General features: G+C 42.9%; 1 long non-coding RNA gene and 1 other non-coding gene across 2 annotated transcripts in view; one reads left to right on the forward strand and one right to left on the reverse strand.

The window, feature by feature from the left end:
• The window catches only part of LOC132211217 (uncharacterized), a 1,824,365-nt gene that overhangs the window by 1,170,236 nt on the left and 633,338 nt on the right, over positions 1-20,791 (forward strand). The window lies entirely within an intron of this gene.
• LOC132223439 (U6 spliceosomal RNA) lies at positions 9,856-9,962 on the reverse strand. The gene has a single exon (XR_009450475.1). It is a non-coding gene; the product is annotated as a U6 spliceosomal RNA (small nuclear RNA).

Genomic DNA, 20,791 nt, shown 5'->3' on the forward strand with positions numbered 1-20,791 from the left:
ACATAGTATGCCAGCCTGAGAGGAGACTCCATCCATGAACAGGACAGTAACATTCAAGACCTAACTACAAAAGGTAAACCGAAAAAAAAAAATCAACCCTCAAGTAAGGGGCTTTCCTAGAGCACTCAGCACAGGAATTCTAAGAGATTGCACCACTGGGTCCCACAAAACATCCACTATATAAGACCACCCCACAAAATCTAGGTGGGATAGCAGTTTGATCTAATACATAGAAACAAATACAAAGGGACGACAAAACTGGTGAGACAAAGAAACAATCCCTAAAGGAAAGAAAAGAAATCACCAAAAAGGGAACAAAATGAAGTGAAGGCAATTAATTTGTCAGATAAAGAATTCAGAGCACTGTAATGATAGTAAGGGTACTCAAATAACTCAGTGAGAACTACAAGCACCTTAATGAGATTATAATGGTCTTAAAGAGAGCCACACCAACATGAAGAAAGCTTGGAATGATAAGTAAGAAACAATTGGAAATGAGGAATGACAACCTGAAATAAAGAACACTGTGGAAGGATTCAAAAGTAGCCCTGAAAAAATTGAGGACTGAATCAGCAAATTAGAAGACAAGGTAGAAAAAAACACCCATTTAGAGTAACAAATGGGAAACAAAATTAAAAAGCAGGAGGAGAGTCTAATGGAGCTTTGGGACACCATAACAACATTTGCATATAAGGGTAACAAAAGGAGAAGAATCCAAGAAAGGACTAGAGAACCTGTTTGAATAAATAATGGCAGAAAATTTCCCTAACGTGGTGAAGGAAAAAGGTCACTCAAGTTCAGGAAACACAGAGAGTGCTAATCAAGATGAAACCCAAAAACCCCACACCTACGCACATATTAATTAAAATGGCAAACATTAAAAACAAAGGAATCTTAAAGGCTACAAGACAGAGACAGAAAGTTACCTACAATGGAGCCCCCATTAGACTGTCAGCTGACTTCTCAATAGAAACACTTCAGACCAGAAAGGAATGGCATAAAGTATACAAGGTAATGAAAACCAAAGGACTGAACCCAAGATAACTCTGTCTAGCAAAGGTATCATTCAAAATTGAGGTGATATAAAGAGTTGAGCACACACACACACACAAAAAAAAAAGGCTTATAGAGTTTAACACCAAACCAGCACTGAAATAAATGCTAAAGGGACTATTGTAAGAAGAAATAGATAAAGAGAAGAACACAGGCATAAAAAATAAGAATGGCAATAAATAAGTACCTATCAATAATAACCTTAACTGTAAATGGATTAAATGCTCTGATCAAAAAACATAGGGTGGCTGAATGGGTAAGATAACATGACCCATATATACGCTGTCTACAAAAGACCCACCTCAGAACAAAGGATTCACTAAGACTGAAAGTGAAGGGATGGAAAACATTTTTCAGGCAAGTGGAAATGAAAAATAGGCTGGGGTAGCCATACTTATATTTGACAAAATAGACCTCAAAGTGAAGGCCATAACAAGAGATAAGAAAAGCCACTTCATAATATTAAAGGGATTGATACAATAAGAGGACATATCTCTGGTAAACATATATGCACCCAATGCAGGGACACCCAAATACATAAAAAGACTTCTGGAGGAAATCAAGGGAGAGATCAACAGCAATACAATCATAGTAGGAGACTTTAATACCACCATTGACATCACTGGATAGATCTTCTAGACAAAAAAATCAACAAGGAAACAGTGATCCTAAATGACACACTAGATCAGATGATCTTAATTGATATTTTCAGAACATTTCACCCCAAAGCTACAGAATATACATTCCTCTCAAGTGCACATGGGACATTTACAAAAATAGACCACATGTTAGGACACAAAATAAGGTCTGCAAGTTCAAGAAGATTGAAATCATATCAAGCATCTTCTCAGATCACATGACATGGAATTAGAAATCACCTAAAATAAAAACACACAAAAAGATTCAAACGAATTGAGACTAAGTAGCATATTATTAAACAATGAATGGATTACAAAAGAGATCAAGGTAGAAATAAAAAACATCCTGGAAACAAATGACATTGAACACACAACAACCCCAAATCTATGGGACACAGTGAAAGCAGTCCTGAGAGGGAAGTTCATAGCACCACAGGCCTACCTAAAAAAAAAAAAAAAAAAAAAAAAAAATTAATAAGTTATTTAACCCTACAGCTAATAGATTTAGAAAGAGAATAACAAGACAAGCCCACAGTAAATGGAAGGAAATAATAAAGATTAGGGCAGAAATAAATGGAATAGAGACTAAGAAAAAACAATACAAAATATCAATAAAATCAAGACCTGGTTCATTGAAGAGATAAACAAGATTGATGAACCTATAGTCAGACTCAGCAAGAAACAAAGAGAGACAATCCAAATAAAAAATTTAAAAAAATCAGAAGCAAAAGAGGTGAAGTAACAACTGACTCCACAAAAATACAAAGAATCATTAAAAAAAATACTATAAATGACTATATCCCAACAAACTGGACAACCTGAATGAAATGGACATATTACTAGAAAAACACAATCTTACAAAACTCAATCAGGAAGAATCAGGAAACCTAAATTGACCAATAACTAATGATGAAATTGAAGCAGTAATTAAAAAAAAAAAAAAAACTTCCAGAAAACAAAACTGCTTCACAGCGGAGTTTTACCAAACATTCAAAGAACTAACACTTATCCTTCTCAAACTATTCCAAAAAATTCAAGAGGAAGGGATATTTCCAAGCTCTTTCTATGAGGCAAGCATTACCCTAATTCCAAAACCAGATAAAGACACTGCAAAGAATGAGAATTACTGGCCAATATCCCTGATGAACATAGATGGTAAAATCTTCAACAAAATATTAGCAAATTGAATCCAGCAATACATTACAAAAATCACACACTATGATCAAGTGAGATTTATTCTGGTGCTGTAAGACTAGTACAATATTCACAAGTCAATAAATACGATACATCATATAAACAGACTGCAAGACAAAAATCACATGATGATGTAAATTGATGCAGAAAAAGCACTTGACAAAATCCAAAACACATTTTTGATAAAAACTCTCAGCAAATTGTGAATAAAGGGATCCTACATCAATATATAATGAAAGCCTTATAAGACAAACCTACTGTCAACATCATATTCAATTGGCAAAAACTAAAACCATTTCCCCTAAGAACAGGAACAAAACAGGGATGCCCACTTTTACTACTCTTGTTCAATGTAATACTGGAAGTCTTAGCTATAGTGATCAAACAAGAAGAAAATATAAAAGGCCTCTAAATTGGAAAGGAGGAAGTTAAACTTTCATTATTTGCAGATCACATGATATGGTACATAGAAAACCCTAAAGACACCACCAGAAAATTATTAGACTTAATAAATGAATTTGGCAAGGTAGCAGGACATAAAATTAACACCCATAAATCAATGGCATTTTAATATACCAATAATAAACTCTAAGAAAGAGAAACTAAACAATCCCATTTACTATTGCTACAAAAAAATTAAGATACTTAGGAATAAACTTAACCAAGGAGGTAACTACAGGACATTGAAAAAAAGAGATAGAGGAAGAGATAAACAAGTGGAATAATATACCATGTTCATGGATTGGGAGAATCAACATCATTAAAATGTCCATTCTACTCAAAGCAATCTATAGATTCAATGCAATCCCTATTAAGATATCAATGGCATATTTCACAGACCTAGGACAAACAATCCAAAAATTTATATGGAACCAAAAAAGACCTCAAGTGCCTCAGCAATCTTAAGAAAGAACAAAGTTGGAGGAATCAGCATACCAGATATCAAGTTAGACTACAAAGTCACTTTAATCAAAACGGGCTGGTACTGGCACAAGAACAGGAATATAGATCAATGGAACAGAACAGAGAATCCAGAAATTGACCTAAGCAATTATTCTCAATTAATGTTGTACAAAGGAAACAGGAGCATACAATAGAGTCAAGACAGTCTCTTCAATAATTGGTGTTGAGAAAATTGGACAGGAACATGCAAAAAATGAAACTAGATCACCAACTTACACCATACACAAGAATAAATTCAAAATGGATAAAAGACTTGCATGCAAGTTGTGAAACCACAAAAATCTTAGAAGAAAATGTAGTCATCAGAATCTCAAACATCTCTCGTAGCAATATGTTTATGGATACATCTCTTAGGACAATGGAAATTAAGGAGAAAATAAACAAATGGGACTACATCAAAATAAAGAGCTTCTGCACAGCAAAAGAAACTATCAACAAAAGAAAGGAGACCCCACTGCATGGGAGAACCTATTTGCCAATAATAATCCAATAAGAGGTTAATTTCCAAAATGTATAGGGAACTCATACAACTTAACAAAAGGAAGACAAACAATCCAATTAAAAATTGGCAAAGGACCTAAATAGATACCTCCCCAATGTGGACATACAGAAGGCTGAGAGACATATGAAAAAATGCTCAAATCACTAGTCATCCAAGAGATACAAATTAAAACAACAATGAGGTATCACCTTACACCTGTCAGAATGGCTATCATCAATAAATCAGCCAATGACAAGTGTTGGCAAGGATGTGGAGAAAAGAGAACCCTAGTACATTGCTGGTGGGAATACAGATTGGTGTAGCCACTTTGGAAAACAGTATAGAGTTTCCTAAAAAATTAAAAATGGAACTCCCATTTTTCCCAGTGATCCCAGTTCTAGGAATATATCCTAAGAAATCAGAAAGAATATATGCACCCCTATGTTCATAGCAGTGCAATTTACAATACCTAAGATTTGGAATCAGTCCAAGTGACCATCAGGAGATGAGCATATAAAACAGCTGTGGTATATTTACACAATGGAATTCTATGCAGTTGTAAAAAAGAAAGAACTCTTACTATTTGCAATAGCCTAGATGGACCTAGAGAATATTATGCTTTGCAAAATAAGCCAACCAGAGAAAGACAAGTATCACATGATCTCATTCATATGTGGAATCTAAGGAACAAAATAAACTGATGAGCTGAATAGATCTAGAGACATACTAGTAGGAGCATGGAACAAACTGTCAAATCTCAGAGGGTAGGTAGGGAAAGGTGGGTGGGTAGGAAGAGATCAACCAAAAAACTTGTATGCATATATGCATAAAACATGGACACAGACAATAGGGTGATGAAGGCTCGGGATGGGGGGCAGGGGCAGGCTCTAAGAAGTCAATGGGGGAAAAAGGGGGACATATGTAATACTTTTAACAATAAAGATGGAGAGAGAGAGAGAGAGAGAGAGAGAGAGAGAGAGAGAGAGAGAGAAAGTTCTCATCCTGGTACATAAGCTAGAAACCCATAGATAAGACCATTCTGAGTGAATCTAAATTTCACCCATACTATTTAACACTATTAATGTTTAAAAAACTGGACAAATAAGTATTTTCCCTGCTATTTTAATAAGTTGTCTATTATAAACAAAAAATAATAAATAAAAAACACACAACACATTAATCAATTTTCTCTGTACTTTTCCAGATCTTTTTACACACACACACACACACACACACACACACACACACACTATCAGCACAAATATCTAGGCAGTGGTTCTCAACTTTCAGGCCCTTTAAATACAGTTCCTCATGTTGTGACCCAACCATAAAATTATTTCCTATTTTTTTTAATTGCTTAAAGAGTTACAAAGGGTATTACATATGTGTCCTTTTTTTTTTCCGCCCTTGACAATCCCCTGGCCTCACCTACCCCCCAGTGTGCTATGTCCATTGGTTATGCTTATATGGAAGCATACAAGTCCTTCGGTTGATCTCTTACCCCCCTTCCTCCTGCCCCCCAACCCTGCCTGGCGTTCCTGCTGCAGTTTGACAATCTGTTTGAGACAGCTCTGCCTCTGTATCTATTATTGTTCAAAAGTTTATAATGGTCTCTATTATCTATGAATGAGTGAGATCATGTGGTATTTTTCCTTCATTGACTGGCTTATTTCACTTAGCATAATGCTCTCCAGTTCCATCCATGACGTTGCAAATGGTAAGAGTTCCTTCTTTTTTACAGCAGCATAGTATTCCATCGTGTACCACAGTTTTCTAATCCATTCATCTACTGATGGGCACTTAGGCTTTTTCCAAATCTTAGCTATGGTGAATTGAGCTGTGATGAACATATGAGTGCACCTATCCTTTCTGATTGGTGTTTCTGGTTTCTTGGGATATATTCCTAGAAGTGGGATCACAGGGTCAAATGGGAGTTCCATTTTTAGTGTTTTGAGGAAACTCCATACTGTCTTCCATAGTGGCTGCACCAGTCTGCATTCCCACCAGCAGTGCATGAGTGTTCCTTTTTCTCCAGATCCTCTCCAGCACTTGTCGTTTGTGGATTTGTTGATGGTAGCCAGTCTGACAGGTGTGAGATGGTACCTCATTGTTGTTTTGATTTGCATCTCTCGGATGATTAGTGACTTTGAGCATGTTTTCATATGTCTCTTGGCTTTCTGAATGTCCTCTTTTGAAAGGTGTCTATTTAGGTCCTTTGCCCATTTTTTGATTGGATTGTTTATCTTCCTTTTGTTAAGTTGTATGAGTTCCCTATAAATTTTGGAGATTAGGCCCTTATCAAATATGACATTGGCAAATATGTTTTCCCACACAGTGGGTGTTCTCATTGTTTTGTTGATGGTTTCCTTTGCTGTGCATAAGCTTTTATTTTGATGTAGTCCCATTTGTTCATTTTCTCTTTAGTTTTAAGTGCCCTAGGAGCTGTATCAGTGAAGAAATTGCTTCGGCATATGTCTGAGATTTTGTTGCCTTTGGATTCTTCTAGAATTTTTATGGTTTCCTGTCGTACATTTAAGTCCTTTATCCATTTTGAGTTTATTTTCGTGTATGGTGTAAGTTGGTGGTCTAGTTTAATTTTCTTGCATATATCTGTCCAATTTTCCCAACACCATTTATTGAAGAGACTATCCTGGCTTCATTCTATGTTCTTGCCTCCTTTGTCAAATATTAATTGAGCATATTGGTTCGGGCCGGTTTCTGGGCTCTCTATTCTATTCCATTGATCTATATGCCTATTCTTGTGCCAGTACCAGGCAGTTTTGAGAACAATGGCTTTGTAATACAGCTTGATATCTGGTATTGAGATCCCACCTACTTTGTTCTTTCTCAGGATTGCTGCAGCTATTCGGGGTCTTTTTTTATTCCAGATGAATTTTCGGAGAGTTCGTTCTAGATCTGTGAAGTATGCCACTGGTATTTTAATGGGAAGTGTGATGAATTTATAGATTGCTTTGGGAAGTATGGACATTTTAATGATGTTGATTCTACCAATCCATGAACACGGTATGTTCTTCCATCTGTTTATATCTTCCTCTATATCTTTTTTCAACGTCCTGTAGTTTTCTGAGTAGAGGTCTTTTACCTCTTTAGTTAAGTTTATTCCTAGGTAGCTTAATCTTTTTGGTGCGATGGTAAACGGGATTGTTTTTATAATCTCTCTTTCTGAAAGTTCACTATTGGTGTATATAAATGCCTCAGATTTTGGGGGGTTAATTTTGTATCCTGCTACATTGCCAAATTTGTGTATTAAGTCTAGTAGTTTTTTGATGGAGTCTCTAGGGTTTTGTATGTATAATATCATGTCGTCTGCAAATAAGGACAGTTTTACTTCCTCTTTTCCAATTTGGATGCCTTTTATTTCTTCTTCTTGCCGAATTGCAATGGCTAATACTTCCAGTTCTATGTTGAACAGGAGTGGTGAGAGGAGGCATCCCTGTCTTGTTCCTGTTCTTAGGGGAAATGGTGTTAGTTTTTGTCCATTGAGTATGATGTTGGCTGTGGGCCTGTCATATATGGCTTTTATTATGTTGAGGTATGATCCTTCTATTCCCACCTTGCTGAGAGTTTTTATCAAAAATGGGTGTTGGATTTTGTCAAATGCTTTTTCTGCATCAATTGATATGACCATGTGGTTTTATTCTTTCAATTTGTTTATGTGATGGATCACGTTTATTAATTTGCAGATATTGTACCATCCTTGCATCCCTGAGATAAATCCTACTTGGTCATGGTGTATGATCTTTCTGATGTACTGCTGGATCTGATTTGCTAAGATTTTGTTGAGGATTTTGGCATCTATGTTCATGAGGGTTATTGGCCTGTAATTCTCTTTCATTGTGTTGTCTTTACCTGGTTTTGGTATTAGGGTGATGCTGGCTTCATAGAATGAGCTTGGAAGTGTTCCTTCCTCTTGAATTTTTTGTAGTAATGTGAGGAGGATAGGTTTTAGTTCTTCCTTGAATGTTTGGTAAAACTCCCCTGTGAAGCCATCTGGTCCTGGGCTTTTGTTTGCTGGAAGCTTTTTGATGACTGCTTCAATTTCTTCCATAGTTATTGGCCTATTGAGATTTTTAGATTCTTCCTGATTGAGTTTTGGAATGTTGTATTTTTCTAGGAATTTGTTCATTTCCTCCAGGTTGTCTAGTTTGTTGGAGTAGAGCTGTCCATAGTATTTTTTAACAATCATTTGTATTTCTGTGGGGTCTGTTGTTATTTCGCCTCTATCATTTCTGATTTTGTTTATTTGGGTCCTATCTCTTTGCTTCTTGGTGAGCCTGGCTAGAGGTTTGTCAATCTTATTTATCCTTTCGAAGAACCAGCTCTTGGTTTCATTGATTTTCTGCATTGTTTTTTTTTTTTTGTCTCTATGTCATTTATTTCTGCTCTAATCTTTATTATCTCCTTCCTTCTGCTCGCTCTGGGGTTTTCTTGTTGCTCTCTTTCTAATTCTTTGAGTTGTAGAGTTAGATGATTTACTACCATTTTTTCTTGTTTTTTGAGATAGGCCTGTAGAGCTATAAACTTCCCTCTCAGGACTGCTTTCATTGTGTCCCATAGGTTTTGGATTGTTGTGTTTTCATTGTCCTTAGTTTCCAGGATGTTTTTAATTTCTTCTTTGATCTCATTGGTAACCCAATCAATATTTAAAAACATGCTATTCAGCTTCCAAGTATTTGAGTATTTTGGGTTGTTTTTATTGTAGTTTATTTCTAATATTATGCCATCATGGTCTGCGAAGATGCTTGGTATGATTTCAATCTTCTTGAATTTGGGGAGACTTTGTTTGTGACCCAATATGTGGTCTATTTTTGAATCTGTCCCATGAGCACTTGAGTAGAATGTATATTCCGTGGCTTTCGGGTGAAGTGTTCTGAAGATGTCAATTAAGTCCATCTGATCTAGTGAGTCATTTAGGATTGCTGTTTCTTTGCTGATTGTTTGTCTAGAGGATTTATCCAGTGATGTCAGTGGTCTATGATTGTATTGTTGTCGATCTCTCCTTTGATATCTTCCAGGAGTTTCTTTATGTATTTGGGTTCTCCTGCATTGGGTGCCTATATGTTTACCAGGGTTATATCTTCTTGTTGTATTGATCCCTTTAGTATTATGAAGTGGCCTTCCTTATCTCTTGTTATGGCCTTCACTTTGAGGTCTATTTTGTCTGATATAAGTATTGCTACCCCAGCTTTCTTTCCTTTTCCATTTGCCTGAAAGATATTTTTCCATCCCTTCACTTTCAGTCTGTGTGAGTCCCTTCTTCTGAGGTGGGTCTCTTATAGACAGCAGATGTATGGATCATTTTTTCTTATCCATTCAGCCACTCGATGTCTTTTGGTTGGAGCATTTAGTCCATTTACGTTTAAAGTTATTTTTGAAAGGTACTTGTTTGTAGCCATTTCTTTTTTTGTGTTGCTGTTTTCTTTCTGAGCTTTTTATTTCTTCTTTTTACACCAGTCTCTTTAGCATTTCTTGCATTGCTTGCTTGGTGGTGATAAACTCCCTTAGAAAAATATGGAACGCTTCACTAATTTGTGTGTCATCCTTGCACAGGGGCCATGCTAATCTTCTCTGTATTGTTCCAATTTTAGTATATGTGCTGCTGAAGCAAGCACCATAAAATTATTTTCGTTGCTACTTCGTAACTGTAATGTTGCTACTGTTATGAATTGTAATGTAAATATCTGATATGCAGGATGGTCTTAGGCGACCACTGTGAAAGGGTCGTTCGACCGCCAAAGGGGTCGCAACCCACGGGTTGAAAACCACTGAGTGGATAGTATTCTATTTACATATGATAGATAATTTCTTATTATATATATTATTCTATACTTATTCAAAATATATGTATGCTTATCTTTCCACACAAATATATGCCAAGTATTTCATAGATATTTAGCTGGTTTTAATTTTTTTTATTGTAGACAATGCTGAGAGTACCAACTGATATTTGCAGTGTATCAGATAAATTATTTCTTCCCATGTTTGTCAATACTTGATATTATTCTATGAATCTACAAGAACATAGTAGACAGCTTCATGTATCCTGAATGATTGATCATTCACTTCCTGAAAGGCTGGAGTACAGGAGTGAAGATCTCTCAAAGTCCAGGAAACTCCTTGATTCAGTGGCAAAGAGTAAGAGGATTTTGTGTGATGTTTTATAAAAAAACTAGAGGCCTGGTGCACAAAAATTTGTGCACTGGGGGTGGGGGGGGTGTCCCTCAGCCTGGCTGACCCCTCTCACAGTTCAGGAGCCCTCAGGGGACATTCTCCTCTGTGGGAGGTGACCAGGCCAATCAGGGGAAGGCATGCCCTCATCACCCTGCTGCTGCTACCACTGCCAGCTGCCACAGCTGCCAGCCCTCAGCCCTCAGCCCTTGCTCCTTAGCGCTGGCCATGCCCCGCCTCCTACTGGTGGGTGGGGGTGATCTGGGGCCAGGCCAGCTGGGGGAGGGTCTGTGGGGGGTTGAGGCACAGCAGGTCGCACCCCATCCAGCCTCTGCACAAGTGTGGCGCCTGGACCAGCCCGCACTGCTGCCTCTGTGGCTGCCTCTACGAAAGGGGCAGCACTGGGACAGGGACCACGCAGCCTCCTCTCCCACTGCCAATGCAGAAGGGGCCACGGCTCTGGACCGGCCTGTGCTGGGGCCTCTCCCACACCACCTCTGCGGACAGGGCCAGGGCGCTAGCTTTCTCGCACAGCACCAGCCTTCTCCCTTCTCCCTTCTCCCTTCTCCCTTCTCCCTTCTCCCTTCTCCCTTCTCCCTTCTCCCTTCTCCCTTCTCCCTTCTCCCTTCTCCCTTCTCCCTTCTCCCATCTCCCTTCTCCCTTCTCATATGGCACTGGCCTTCTCCCTTCTCCCACAGCGCTGCCTTCTCCCGTTGCCTCCGAAAAAGGGACTGTAATGCTGGACAGGCCCGCACCACAGTCTCTCCCACACTGCTGTGGCTTTGTCCGGAAGATGTCTGGTCTAATTAGTATATTACCCTTTTATTAGTATAGACCAGTGGTCGGCAAACTGCGGGTCACGAGCCACATGCGGCTCTTTGGCCCCTTGAGTGTGGCTCTTCCACAAAATACACGTGCGGGCGTGCACATACAGTGTAATTGAAACATCATGGCCCATGCGCAGAAGTCGGTTTTTGGTCTGGGTGAGACTATTTTGAAGAAGTGGCATTAGAAGAAGTGGGGGGTGTCACTATCCAGAACTAATGATCAGTGGATCCAAAAATTAATTTCATGGTAGACATTACGTCTCATCTAAGTCAGCTTAATCGTAAACTACAGGGGAAAGGAAACAGTTTTTTCGATGTTAAGAGAAGTTATTTCATTCAAAAACAAATTATCTCTTTTTGCTCAAGATTTTGAAAGAGAAACTTTGATTCACTTTCTAAGCCTGTTGAAACATTGCAAAGAAAATAATTCTGTTATTGACATTTGCTATTTCAAAACAACACTTTTAAATATGAGGGAAGCTTTTCTCAACAGGTTTCAGGAATTCAGAAATAGAAAAGCAACATTAGCCTTTGTTAAAAAATCTCTCTCCGAAACCTGTTTGGCTCAGTGGATAGAGCGTCGGCCTGCGGAATGAAGGGTCTCAGGTTCGATTCTGGTCAAGGGCGTGTACCTTGGTTGCGGTCACATCCCCAGTGGGAGATGTGCAGGAGGCAGCTGATCAATGTTTCTCTCTAAACGATGTTTCTAACTCTCTATCTCTCTCCCTTCCTCTCTGTAAAAAATCAATAAAATATATTTTTTTAAAAAATCTCTCAATACTACTGTAATAGAATTAATTTTTTCTCCCTTTCAGACGACATGATATTATACATACAAAACCCTAGAGAATCCATCAAAAACCTAATAGACTTAATACATGAATTTGGCAATGTAGCAGGATACAAAATTAACCCCAAGAAATCTGAGGCATTTCTATACACCAATAGTGAACTTTCAGAAAGAGAGATTATAAAAACAATCCCTTTTACCATCGCACCAAAAAAATTAAGCTATCTAGGAATAAACTTAACTAAAGAGGTAAAAGACCTCTACTCAGAAAACTACAGGACATTAAAAAAAAGATATAGAGGAAGACATAAACAGATGGAAGAACATACCGTGTTCATGGATTGGTAGAATCAACATCATTAAAATGTCCATACTTCCCAAAGCAATCTATAAATTCAACGCACTTCCCATTAAAATACCAACGGCATACTTCAGAGACCTAGAAAGAACTCTCCAAAAATTCATCTGGAATAAATAAAGACTCCAAATAGCTGCAGCAATCCTGAAAAAGAACAAAGTAGGTGGGATCTCAATACCAGATATCAAGCTGTATTACAAAGCCACTGTTCTCAAAACTGCCTGGTACTGGCACAAGAATAGGCATATAGATCAATGGAATAGAATAGAGAGCCCAGAAACCGGCCCGAACCAATATGCTCAATTAATATTTGACAAAGGAGGCAAGAACGTACAATGAAGCCAAGATAGTCTCTTCAATAAATGGTGTTGGGAAAATTGGACAGATATATGCAAGAAAATTAAACTAGACCACCAACTTACACCATACACAAAAATAAACTCAAAATGGATAAAGGACTTAAATGTATGACAGGAAACCATAAAAATTCTAGAAGAATCCAAAGGCAACAAAATCTCAGACATATGCCGAAGCAATTTCTTCACTGATACAGCTCCTAGGGCACTTGAAACTAAAGAGAAAATGAACAAATGGGACTACATCAAAATAAAAAGCTTCTGCACAGCAAAAGAAACCATCAACAAAACAATGAGAAAACCCACTGTGTGGGAAAACATATTTGCCAATGTCATATCTGATAAGGGCCTAATCTCCAAAATTTATAGGGAACTCATACAACTTAACAAAAGGAAGATAAACAATCCAATCAAAAAATGGGCAAAGGACCTAAATAGACACCTTTTAAAAGAGGACATTCAGAAAGCCAAGAGACATATGAAAACATGCTCAAAGTCACTAATCATCCGAGAGATGCAAATCAAAACAACAATGAGGTACCATCTCACACCTGTCAGACTGGCTACCATCAACAAATCCACAAACGACAAGTGCTGGAGAGGATGTGGAGCAAAAGGAACGCTTGTGCACTGATGGTGGGAATGCAGACTGGTGCAGCCACTATGGAAGACAGTATGGAGTTTCCTTAAAAAACTGAAAATGGAACTCCCATTTGACCCTGTGATCCCACTTCTAGGAATATATCCCAAGAAACCAGAAACACCAATCAGAAAGGATATATGCACCCCTATGTTCATAGCAGCACAATTCACCATAGCTAAGATCTGGAAACAGCCTAAGTGCACATCAGATGAATGGATTAGAAAACTGTGGTACATCTACACGATGGAATACTATGCTGCTGTAAAAAGGAAGGAACTCTTACCATTTGCAATGTCATGGATGGAACTGGAGAGCATTATGCTAAGTGAAATAAGCCAGTCAATGAAGGAAAAATACCACATGATCTCACTCATTCATAGATAATAGAGTCCATTATTAACTTTTGAACAATAATAGATACAGAGGCAGAGCTGCCTCAAACAGATTGTCAAACTGCAGCAGGAAGGCCAGGAGGGTTGGGGGGCAGGAGGTAGGGGGTAAGAGATCAACTAAAGGACTTGTATGCATGCATATAAGCATAACCAATGGACATAAGACACTGGGGGATAGGGGAGGCTAGGGGACTGTCTAGGGCGGGGGGATAAAATGGACACATACGTAATACCCTTTGTAATACTTTAAGCAATTAATAAAAAATAAATAAATAAATTTTTCTACCTTTAATATTGACATTGGCAACTTTGAAATGCAATTGCTGGATTTAAAAAACAAAGAATTGTGGAACTCGAAATTTGAACGTCTTTGTGCTGATATAGAAATATTGGAGAAAAACAAATGTGAACTCAGTTCACAGCACAAGTGGTCTGCTTTGAAAACCTGGAGAAGGAAGATATGTTGATTTTTAACACCTGGAATAGTACTCCTGACTCATATAATCAACTGAAAAAACTAGCATTTGCTGTTCTTCCTTTATTTGTGTCTACATATTTATGCGAACAATCATTTGCAAAAATGAACCTTATCAAGAGTAAATTGAGAAGTCATCTTATTGATGAGAACCTGGAATCATGCCTAAAATTAAAAACAACAACATACAAACCTGACTTACCCAAACTTTCCAAAGAGATGCAAGGCCATTGTTCACATTAGTGTTTGTCAGTCATTGTCATGATTTAATTTTATGGATACTGTAAGGTAAATTGTAAAGAATTTAATTTTATCAATAAATAATATCTTTATTAAGTACTAGAAGCCCAGTGCACAAAAATTTGTGCACTCAGGAGGGTCCCTCAGTCCGGCCTGTGCCCTCTAGCAGTCTGGGAGCCCTCGGGGGATGACCACCTGCTGGCTTATACCCTCTCCCCAGGGGATTGGGCCTAAGCTGGCAGTCAGACATCCCTCTGGCAGCCCGGGAGCCCTCGGGGGATGTCCACGTGCCAGCGGGGAGCAGGTCTAACTACAGTCTGACATTCTTAGCGCTGCTGAGGAGGCGGGAGAGGCTCCCACCACCACCGCTGTACTGGCAGCCGTCAGCCTGGCTTGTGGCTGAGCAGAGCTCCCCACAGGAGCGCACTGACCAACAGGGGGCAGCTCCTGCATTGAGCGTCTGCCCCCTGGTGGTCAGTATGTGTCATAGTGACCAGTGATTCCCAGTCGCTCTGCTGTTAGGGTCAGTTTACATATTACCCTTTTATTATATAGGATAGAGGCCTGATGCATGGGTGAGGGCCATCTGGTTTGCCCTGAAGGGTGTCCCGGATCAGGGTGGGGGTCCTGCTGGGGTGCCTGGCCAGCCTGGGTGAGTGGCTGATGGCTGTTTGCAGGCTGACCACAGCCCCTTCAGGGTGGGGGTCCCTGCTAGGGTGCCTGACCATCCTGGGTGAGGGACTTATGGCTGTTTGCAGGCTGGCTATGCCCCTTCAGGAGTGGGTCCCCCCTAGGGCGCCTGGCCAGCCTGGGTGAGGGGCTTATGGCTGTTTGTGAAAGGCGCACCACCCGCCTCTCCGGGCGGTGCTGGGGGAGGAGTCTGGCCACCCGGCTCTGGAATCCCTCCGCGCCCGCCGTAGGGCCTGGCCTCCCCGGAGCGGGTCCGAGTGTCTGGACCGGCTGCGTGGTGGCCAGCGGCGGCAGGCCGAGGGGTGGGGCCGGGCGGCGACCGACCATGGGGGAGGTCATGGGAGCGGAAGGCCTCACCGCCTGGCTCTTTCCTCCCTTCCCCCGTGGTCGGCTTCCCCTTGCCCACGCGGGGGCCGGGGGTCCATGCGGCCCTCGCGGCCGGGTCGGGGGGGCCAGGACCTGCATGGGCCGGCCGCCGGGCCCCATGGGGGGGGCATTGGCTCCCCGGCCCACGGCGGGAGCCCGGAGCGGGCTGCCACCCGCCCGCTGCCCCCTGGACCGGGCCCAGTGCAGCAGCAGCGGCAGCGGAGTGGGGCGCGTGCCCTAGCTCAGGGAGGCCGCCATGCTGCAGTGCACCGGCCCCATGGGCCGGGCCTGCTCCGAGCGGATGCCGCTCCTCCAGAGCTGGGCCGCTCCACCAGCCGCACCCCGTGTGCTGGGCCTGTGCCGCCCAGACGCGCTGGAGTCCCAGTCTGCCCGTAGGCCAGCTGCGGGTGCTGTGCGGGAGGGCCATCTTGCCTTGTGGCGAGTTCGAGCGGCAGCAGCAGGAGCCGGGCAGGGACTGCGCCCTCCATCTTGCCTTGGGTCCTCCATTTTGGGACGGTGCCATGTGCTTCCTCACGGGAAGAAGCCGCTGCTAGCCACACCCAGGATTTCTCTGGACTAACCAATAATAATCAAGGGAAGTGCACGCCATCACTATGACCACATCCTGTACCGACTCGCGCCTGGCCAATCGGCGGGGCCCACAGTCCCCTCTCCTGCCCTCACTCCACCCCCCTTTAAAACCCCCTGTCCCATCAGGCCTCTCTCTCTCGGCCATTGGAGCTTACCGTTGCATTGGTGAGTGTGGCAGGGGAGCCAAACCTAGGTTTGAAATGAATGACTCTTTGCTTTTGCATCGGACTGACGGGCTCCCTGGGGTTCCTGGGAACCTTGAAATCTGGGCACAACATTTGGGGGGCTCGTCCGGGATTCCCAAGACCATCGAGGGACCCCCAATCCGAAGAGTCTGACTGACCGAGATAGGGGTAGGTGTTTTCTTGTTTGTTGTGTGTTCTGTTCGGTGTGAGCTCGTTTCTGGAATCTGTAATTGCCTGAGGGGTCTAGGCGGACGCGCCCGAAAAAGACCACAGGTGGCGGGGGGGTGGGGGGGAGTTGGAAGACGTTCCGCTCCCCCAGGAGGGATGGATATGCCCCTCAGAGGGATGGATATGCCCCTCGCGGAAAGCAGGTCGCTCCTGCTAGTTTGGTATAAGGCCATTGTCTAGCTTTTGGGTTTGGCTTCCATGGAATTGGAAGCCTGTTTTGGTTCTGCTTCCATGGAGTTGGAAGACTGTATTTTCGGGCCCATTTCTTGTTTGTGTTTGGGTCTTTTGGGTTTTATTTTGTGGACTCACTGGACGGACATTATGGGACAGACTCAAACTACTCCTTTAAGCATTATGGTCGATCATTTCAGAGAGGTAAGGGAAAGAGCCAGGGACCTCAGTGCAGAGGTTCAGAAAGACCGGTGGCAGACTTTTTGTTCCAGGGAGTGGCCAACTTTTGACATCGGGTGGCTGCCGGAGGGGACTTTTGACCTCCCCACCATCTGCCGGGTCAGGGATGTCGTCTCCCAACTTAGGGGGGGGACATCCTGTGCTAGGGTGAGGAACTGCGGCATGGAAGGGTTACAGAATGTTACAGAATATGCAAAGGGGAGGAAATGGGACATGATAAATTGAATGTGCTGGGAGGGGGGACTGACGTATGGAGGATTGTGTCAGGGTTAGGAACCATAGAAGAAAAATTGCTAAATTGTCTTAAAAAAACAATGTATTATGATATTCTCCAGCCAGGTGTGACTCTGTTTACCCCCCCTTTGTTCTTATGAACTTTCCATGAACTTCTAAGGTAACACTGTTTTGCTATAAAGGATCATACTGCACCCTTGATCTCTGCCACATGCTCTGAATCTCCCAGAGGGGGAGATAGGCGCTGTGGTCAGATGGCCAGCTTAATAAAAGGCTCTTAAATTTAAATTCTGAGTTGGTGGTCTATCTCATTGAGCCAACCCATAACATTTGGAGGCCCTCAGCGAGATACCTGGCAGGGAGGAGAGGGACCCCTTGTTTAGGGCTGGAGGCTCTCCCCTGGCAGGGAGGAGAGGGACCCCCTATTCAAGGCAGGAGGCTCTCCCCCACTTGTCGCCGGGCACTCAGCGAGATACCCCACACCTGTGGATTACGACTACCAAGGAGGCCTCCAGCCCACCCAAAAACTTTCAATTCGGAAACCGAGCCACCTGGACTCTCGAGAGAGGTAAGGACCGGTCGTTAAACTGGAATTGGGACATCCCACAGAAGGACCTATACGGAAGGCTGGACGCAGAGGTACTCCTGGTCCTGACCCGCGGACGGTGGCCGGGGTCCCTGGTTCGTGCGGCTGTAGGCTGCACTGGGTTTGTCTGTCTGGTATTTGTTTGTCTTGGTGTTTATTGTCAAAAAGTTGTCTGCTTCTGTGTACACCTGCTGCAATGTTTTTTGAAAATTTTCAGGACTTCAAGGAGCAAGCTGCAGGTTCCGGGCAACCTTAGGTTGCATTTGGCTGATTTATTTTGTCTTTGTTCTTTGTTGTCTTTGTCAAATGGGATAGGGTCAGTCATCTTCGTCGATCCCCTATTAGTCAGGCCCACTCCAGGTGAGTGGAAGGGGAGCTTGATCACCTCCCGGGAAGCTATAGAGCTCCCTCAGGAATTGGGAAATTGTTAGGAATTGGGTGGATTGCTTAAACTCTGAATGAATGTCTGGTGAAAGTGTGTGAGTGTGGAGGGAGGGGGCCTGCCCTCTCCTCTCCTTTGTGTGGCTCCACGACTTCAGTTACGGAGTCCGTGTGGGCCCCAACCTGCGGTTCCGCGATTTGTCATATGGCATAACGGTGACTCACCCCCATGTGGAGGTGACCAGGCCCGGGGTTTATATGGGTGCACCTTAGCTATGACGAATCTAAGCTCCCAAGGGACGCGGCCAGGCGGGCATCTGCATGAGGATCTGTGAAAACAGGTCACCCCCTCCCTTGTCTGTCTCTCACCACCGATCATCATGGGGCCGGGAAAAAGTTTGTTTGTCAAATCACTACAGAGAAGGAGGACTAGATACAGCTCCAGCCTGGGCTGATCTACTAAGAAAGTGTAAATTATTACTGGTCTATGTAAAGTAAAAGCTACTTTGATTTATTCTGCTTTCTGTTGATACGCTTGGCTGAACGTTTGGGCTGGCCCCTTTAATAGTCTTCAAAGCCTCTTGCAGCTGCGAGAATTATTTTTTCTCAGAGTCTTTTGCTCACTGTTAAAGGGAATCAGCCTACTTAGTTAATAAAGATTTCTGTCTATCAGTTGCTCTTACCTGGGTTGTAATTTACTGTATTAAACTGAATTCTGGGGTAGATTTAAAAGTTATAATGTTAATGATTTTGATTTACAGCGATTCTGTGAATGGGAGTGGCCCACTTTCCAGGAGGGGTGGCCAGATGCAGGGTCTTTTGATCTGACCGCTGCCTACTGGGTCCATTATGTCATATACGGCTGCCCAGGGCATCCCGATCAAATTCCTTATATTCAGGTTTGGATTGACATATTGTCCAAGAAACCCCGGTGGATGAGGGCATGCCTCCCGAGGGGAAAGCTGGGACAGAGACAGACAATTCTTTTGGCCGGGCCCCAGAAGGGAAAGGCTCCCCCCGGTCCTTCAGGGAGAGAGAGGGAGAACCTGCAGAACCTTGCGACATCTGCCAGTCCTGCTGTTCCTATGTTGCCACTAGGGTAGGCCGGCCCTCTATAGATCTGGGGCCAGACAAGCAGCCCTCTGGGGATGCAAGGCAGATAGAGGCTCTATTCCCCAGCTACAGACCAGGAGATTGGGTCTACGTTAGAAGGCACTGCCGGGAGACCCTAGAACCACGTTTGGAAGGGTCCCTACACTGTGGTGCTGACGACCCCCACCGCTCTCAAGGTCGACGGCGTCTCGACCTGGATCCATCACACTCACGTCCAGTCAGCGGATCCATCCATGACTCAGAAAGACTTCATCACCAAATGGAGCATCAATCGAGATCAACGCAACCCGCTCAAGCTCAAGCTACGGCGTGCTCGACCTGCCTGATGCCGGTAACATGGCTCGTGATCACTCCTGTCACCAGGAGCCCCCACAATACTGTGTAATACACTTAGATAATGCCTGCATCTTCATGGACAAGGCTCCAAAGAGACAAGGGCAATTTATAGGATCACATGTTTAGTAGCAGAAGATTTGGCTGCCTAAAGCGGCCATGATGTTTCATTGTATTGATATGTTATATTAACCTTTGATTCTTTTGCAGGTTTTGAATGTATGTTGGCTGTCCTGGAAAGGAGCTGTGTGGGGTGACCCCCAAAAGTAAAGGGTGTCTAGCTGGCAAGGGGGCAGGTGCCCAACTGGGCAGGAAAGGGTGCCCATCAGGTTTTGGACTCTGTTGAGAAACAGCTAACAGTTGGCAGCCTGTATACTGCCTTGCAGGCCTGAGTCAACATGCCCATGTCAGGGGTAGTAAAGCTGGAAAAAGCCTGTTTAGAATAGAAGGTCTGGGGCATAGTTATGCATAGGTAGAAGGTTTTATGCCAACAGTTACTGTTTTGTTTTAAATCCATGAAAAGGAATTAGCAAGGAAAGTCAGAAAATCTTAGAGTAGATCAGTATGTTCTTCTCCTTATGTAATTCCTCCGGAATCTGACGATATGTGAAGGGATTTATTCCCTCCTGGGAAGGCACTTAAGCATTCTGTATTGCCAAAAGGATCCCAATTGTCTACAGCTGTTGTCTGAGCTCTCCGTTCAAGCTGGGTTTATGAAAAGCTGGTACCATGGATCTGTCTCTTGCCCAATGGCGTAAGCTGGGCCCTCTCTGGAGAAGAAACCTGGGTTTCCCAAGAGATGTGATCAATGCCGGGGCCCCGCCAGCAGGCGAGGGGAACCCAAGGCGGGTGCTGGGCGTGGAGGCCACAGGGGGCATAGGCTAACAAGGAGACAGAACTGAACCTCACATCACCCTACTTGGCCCAGAGATGGCTGGTAGTCAGAGACGGGTAAGACTCCACAGAGGTGGGGCGACCTAAGACAGACACAGCCGAGCGCCAGTAGGAGAGAACTTGGGGTTCAACAGTGGTGGGGCACAGATCCTCACCCCCCCCAATGGTGCAGGGGCTTGA

Source organism: Myotis daubentonii, chromosome 1 (assembly GCF_963259705.1).
Source record: "Myotis daubentonii chromosome 1, mMyoDau2.1, whole genome shotgun sequence".
Taxonomy (NCBI): Eukaryota; Metazoa; Chordata; class Mammalia; order Chiroptera; family Vespertilionidae; genus Myotis; species Myotis daubentonii.